The sequence below is a fragment of the Nicotiana sylvestris genome, chromosome 1 (assembly GCF_000393655.2).
Source record: "Nicotiana sylvestris chromosome 1, ASM39365v2, whole genome shotgun sequence".
Lineage (NCBI taxonomy): Eukaryota > Viridiplantae > Streptophyta > Magnoliopsida > Solanales > Solanaceae > Nicotiana > Nicotiana sylvestris.
The window spans coordinates 29843236-29849235 of record NC_091057.1 but is presented as its reverse complement, the minus strand read 5'-3'; positions in this window follow the sequence as shown (position 1 = coordinate 29849235).

The window sequence follows — 6000 nt, the reverse complement described above, 5'->3', positions numbered from 1 at the left end:
GTCCCATTCTTCGTTCGTCTTTATCACATGTACCCCACCACCTCTATGATCAGGGAGGGGGTTGTTGTGGACATTGGGTGCAGATTTCTTTACTTGTATGACCTTGTTGTCAATTAGCGTCTGGATCTTATCCTTTAATGTTCAGCACTCATCAGTGGTGTGCCCCTTCATACCGGAGTGGTACACACAAGTTTGTTTGGATTGACCCATTGGGATGGATTCTCTAATGCCATAACAGGAATGAGGGTAACATAACCAACGACTTTCAACCTTTCATACAGTTCGTCGATCGGTTCAGAAAAGATGGTGTATTGTCTGGGTGGCTTGCGGTCGAAATTAGGTCTTGGTCTTGGAAAGTTTTGGCGAATTGGAGGTGATTGGAAATGGGATGGTTTGGAGTTATAGGTGTGAGGGACAGTGGCTGGTTGGGAATATCTGGGAGATGAAGGCTGATATGTAGGCAGTATTGGTATGTGGGCGGAGGTGTTTGATATGTGGGTGGAGGTGTTTGATATATGGGTGGGGGTGTTTGATAGGTAAGTGGAGATTTTGGGCCCTGGGCCACCATTACTGCCCTAACGTCTCTCTTCTTTGATATGCTGCCTGATTGTAATGCCTTGTTTGTGGCCTGTAATGCCTCAAAATTCATTACCATCCCGCTTTTGATGCCTTCCTCAATTCTTTCCCCAAGTTTGATGATATCAGAGAACTTATGTTTTCAATAACCATCAATCTTTCATAGTACTGCGGATATTGTGCCCTGATGAAAAATTTGTTCATCTGTTCCTCATCGAAAGATGGCCTAACCTTGGCCGCTTCTGACCTCCAACGAGTAGCATACTCGTGGAAGGTTTCGGTGGGTTTATTCTTAAGATTCTGGATGTGGAAAACATCTGGTGCATTCTCTGTGTTAAACCTAAATCGGTCCATGAAATCAGATGCCATACTCACCCAATTGGACCACTTCTTGGGATCCTGGCTGATATACCAGAACAAAGCATCTCCAATAAGACTCCTCATAAAGAGTTTCATCCGGATCATTTCATCCTTTCCGACCCGACAAGATTGTCATAATAGGTCCTCAAATGAAACCTAGGATCACCTGTACCAACAAACATCTTGAACTTAGGAGATTTATACCCCTATGGTAGTTCTACGTTTGGCTGTATGCATAGGTCTTCATAGTTCAACCTTTCTATTCCTTTGCCGCCTTCGACACCCTAAACTTGACTTGTCAACTTCTTGAGTTCATCAGCTATGTTTTTAATGAGCAGGCCCTTCTCGGAGGATTCCGGTGTATAGGGTATTGGTTGGATAGAGTTAGGTATGGTTTCTACGTATATAGGGTTGCTTTGATGGGTTCTAAGGACTTGGGTGTAATGATAGTCATTGGTTGAGTTTTGAGGTGGGTTGTGGTGTGTTTTGGGGAGTGTGGTAAGTGGTGGTTGGTGGGTACTGAATTGGTTGATGGTGATGTTGTGGCGGAGTTGGTATTAGTAAAAGGTTGAGATTTTGGGGGTGGGGTTGCGTATTGATGCGGTGTAGGAGGGTTTTGCGGATGTTGGTTTGGTGTGTTTTTGGGAGATGCTGGGTTCTTTGTGTTTTGTTGGTTGATGTCGGGGGCATTCAGGGTGAGTGACAAGTTTGCTAAGTTGTGGACCTGCTCAAGCTCTCCCTGTAGCTCCAATATCTTTTGTTCTAACCTCAAGACTAGATCATTTGGTGCCGGAGTACACCAACCATCTGAAGCTTCTGCATTCTCAACATTATCCTTTCAAGTACCACTTAAATCGTCCATTTTGCTTTTTCTTTGCCTTTTGTATTGCTTGGAGGAGGAGGAGGTGGAGGGCCTCTAGATCTAGTGTGATATGCTGACGATGCCAGTATGAGCGAACCAAATTTAGGGGATGGGAATAAGAAATAAAGAAAAAACGAAAAGGTAAACAAGTCAGTAAGGATTTTGAAATGTTTGCAATATTTAAATATATATTGCGGGAATATAAATTCGTGTCCTAATTTGGTAGCCTCGTTGTGCCCGAGGTAGTCCTAGCAACAAGTAAATTTGGAGAACTTTAGATTCCAATAAATGCTTCATTTCATAATGTGAAAATAGACGAATCCCAAAACAACACTAAGATAATAGAAAAGTAAGTCACTATTGGCACTTGGCCTGATTACATTTAGGAAAGCAAATAAATCTATCCTACTTGGTCCCAGAAGGACCTTCCCCAGATTTGATCTTCTTGACTCCATCGTACAAGTTCCCCAGCTCACGCAGACCCAACAGCAGGTAGGCTCTATCCAGATGTCCTCCTTCACTTCTTTCAGCATTCTGGCAATCCTCAATCCTCTTTATGACTTTTCCCTCTAGCTCCACTAATCATCGCTCTAGATATTCCAACTTTCTGTTGGAAGTGACAACCATTTCTTTCCATTCGTTGATCAACCTCATATTTCTCTCGTGTATTTCCCGGTGCTCATTCTCAGAGTCGTGGACCCTCTTGCGCAGCCTGTTGTATTTGACTTGAGCCTCCGTTTCTTTGTCTATGATCCTATTCCCTCGATTCCCTCGACCAGTTCCTGGCATCACCATCCCCTTCAGATTGTCCTCTAACTATGCTGGATAGAGAGGTTCACACCCCGCATGATACCTATCTGGCTCAATGGTGTTCTTTTCCACAATAATCTTGCAGTGCCACATGTGCTGAGCTTGGTACTTGTAAAGGACATCATCATCCTGAAAGTCTGCTCTGCAATGGCTCGTTTTGGCGATCCTGGGTACAACCTGTTTCTTGCATGCTTGCCTCATGACTCGAATAGGGACATAAGGGTATATCCCTCTCAACCTAATCATCACCAAGTGTGGAGCATCCCTGGATCTGATGATGAATTCGCCTGTTGGGAACCATTCAAACATCCATTGCACCTATTCCTCGGTCAGATTGTCGAAGAACTCTACCCACTCTTTGGCGCTTTCCAGCTGAGCAAACCTATCTGGAATGTAAGTCATCCGCTTGGGGTGATGGAAGGTAATATGGTCATTCTAAACCCTTCGCGGAAATTCTTGGTGATAGTGACCTTTTTGAAGATGTTCTAATAACCACAACTGCAGCAACAAGTTACAACCCTTGAAATGATTGACCCCTCTTTGACAGCGCTCCAGAGCCCTGTAGATGTCGGCTATGATCATGGGGACTATAGTGTATGTTTGCCCATTGATCCCCTCCATCAAAGTCTTGGCGACCATGGCCAGCTTAGTATGGATTCTTTCCCTTTTCATTGGGAACATTATCAGGCCCAAGAAACACACAATGAATGCGAACACTCTACGATGGATGTACCCCAGAGAAGTGATAGAAAGCTCGTCATAGAAGGTATGAAAGGACTTGCTATGGACATATCTCTCATACAGGTATTTGAAGGGTATGTAGGACTTCTCCAGGCATCCCAAGTCAGCATTTTTCTTCAGCCCCATCATTTTTAGGAACCTTTTACTAGTACGGTTCTCTAGTACCAAAAACCTAAGGCTATCCCAAGTCAATACAGCAAGTCCCCAATTTCCTCTAGGAGTAGAGTCCTATCTAGTTGTCGAAGCGAAACACAGCCCTTTCACTGCCCCAGAATAAAGTGGCAGCCTCAGTCAACCTGTTGTTTGGGTGAATGTCTAGTAGAGACGACAAGTTTACCAAGTGCTTTCTTACATGTTTCTTGTCACTTGAGGAAAGGTCCTCCCACCAGTCTAGTAGCAATGGTGGAATGTTGCTGACCATACCGAATCTGGGGACCTCGTGCCTCATTTTATGCAAAACAAAAAAGGTTAGGCCCTTCTCCCCCACCAGACTTAACTATTTGTACATTCATGATTAACATATTGGCATTTAGTTCTCCAAATTAATGCACAGAACGTGATTTTGTCCATTGGGATTATGGAAACCCTGATGGACTTTTGGATAAGGCTCGTCTTAAAGGATCATTATGTGGACAACATATTAATCCAACTAGATTTGACCCTGATGCATGCACAATTTTAATAAGAGTAAGGTTACTATGAGGGTCTAGATTGGTACCCTCAAGCCGACAACTTGAGGGGAAAGGCACGGAACCGTCGACTACACCGTTGATCGACTAGTTTTACCGCAAATAAGCCTTTCCAAATTTAAGGATAATAAATTAGAAAAGCGCAACCACTCATCAAGCGTTGCTATAGGATTTAATACACACGAGTGGAATATGATGTTGAGCATGATTTATGCTGCAATAAAGAGCATGTTGTCAAGTATTTGCATGTAAGAAAATAAAAAATGTAGTATTTAAATAATTGAAGAGACAGTTACAGAAAAGAAAACAAGGAGACAAGTCAGTTACATGAATAAAGAAATCATAAATGCTTGAAAATAGACAGTTAAATTCAAATAAGGGGAAAGGGTATGTGGGATAAAGCATGCTTGGACTAATTCACAAAAGATAAGTTTGTCATGGTAAGAGCCTAAAAAATATCCCCAGCAGAGTTGCCATGTTGTCGCACCCCCTTTTTTCCTCCGGGGAGAAAGTCCGGGTTCCAAAGTTCATGGGGGTAATAACTCATTTTCTTTTGGGATTTGGGTATTTGAAGAGTCATCACCTAACAGATTATGGTGCGTTAGGGCACCTAGAGGGATTAACTCTTAGACTAGTTTGCATTACCATAGATTTGGGATAAGGGCTCGAAATAACCTTGAGGGGAAGGTGTTAGGCACCCTCTCGGTCCACAACGGTGGGTCCCGAACGAACTTATACTTATGTGAATTAGTCTTTTTAACAAATAAATAGTTCTAACACATACTTGCAAATAAGGGCATGTTTTGGTATTTTAAGCACATGTATGATTTAAGTAATAAAACAAAGGGAAAAGACTTGAAGAAGTGGCACATATATAAAGGAAAGTAAAATTTATTTAAACAATGGGAATTAGGAAAGATGAGTCCTAGGTTGGTTAGCTTACATGATCATACCCACACAATGCCCGGTAATCACTCCTCAACGAGGGGCTACACGTGACATTAGCGTATAGTCATCATTTCCTTACTACCCAATTCCCCCCCTTGGTCATAGCCTAAAGCGTTATAGTAAACTTGAAAAATATCCTATGTGTGCACTACCCGTCCCTTCCTCGTGGCCCTGGAGGTATTTTAGGACCTCTACTTTTAGGTAGTTCTACACCATCCTAAGGTATTTAAAGGAGAAGAGTCTAAACGTCAATCAAAACAATTCGGACTTCATTTAAAAAAAAGGAAACAATTAAAAGCTCATATTTACCTCCACAAACATAGCAAGTAAGTGCACGTCTCAAACAATAGTTTCAAGTATTTAATTGAAAAAACCTTAGAATATGATATCTAGGTGAGCAAAAAGTATACATCATTGAATTAGGACTCAAGTGTAAAAGACCTATTCAGGTTGCCTACTATTTTAGACCTGTGAATATGAGCAGTCTTAAATGACAAAGTGCAGCTTTTATAGTTCCTGGATTTTAATTGCCCTATAGGCTTGACTAAGCGCATAATAGTGATGTACTAAGAGCGTGATATCAATATTGATAAGAATGCAGTAAAGCAGTGAAAAATTGAGCAACAGGAGATCCTATAGACATGCTTTCTAGCAGCGTTTAATTGAGGCAACGTTTGAAAACTTTTAAAGAAGCAAACAGATTTAGTTAATTAAACCACTTCAGAACATATAAACACGAATTGAACAGACTGAACTATTTTAAGTCTTATAGGCATGACTTCAAATTAAGCATAAGGTAAAACAAACAACATTTATTTAACCTAAGTGAAACCCCTATAGGCATGGTATCTATAGAGCTGATTTTAACCCTATAGGGATGATCTCTATTATTAATGCCATTTTTTAGATCCTATAGGTATGGTTTCTAATTGTGTGGAAGTATAACAAACATAACAAACACATTTGAATCAACATGGACCCTATAGGCATGGTATCTACCCAATTTACCCAATA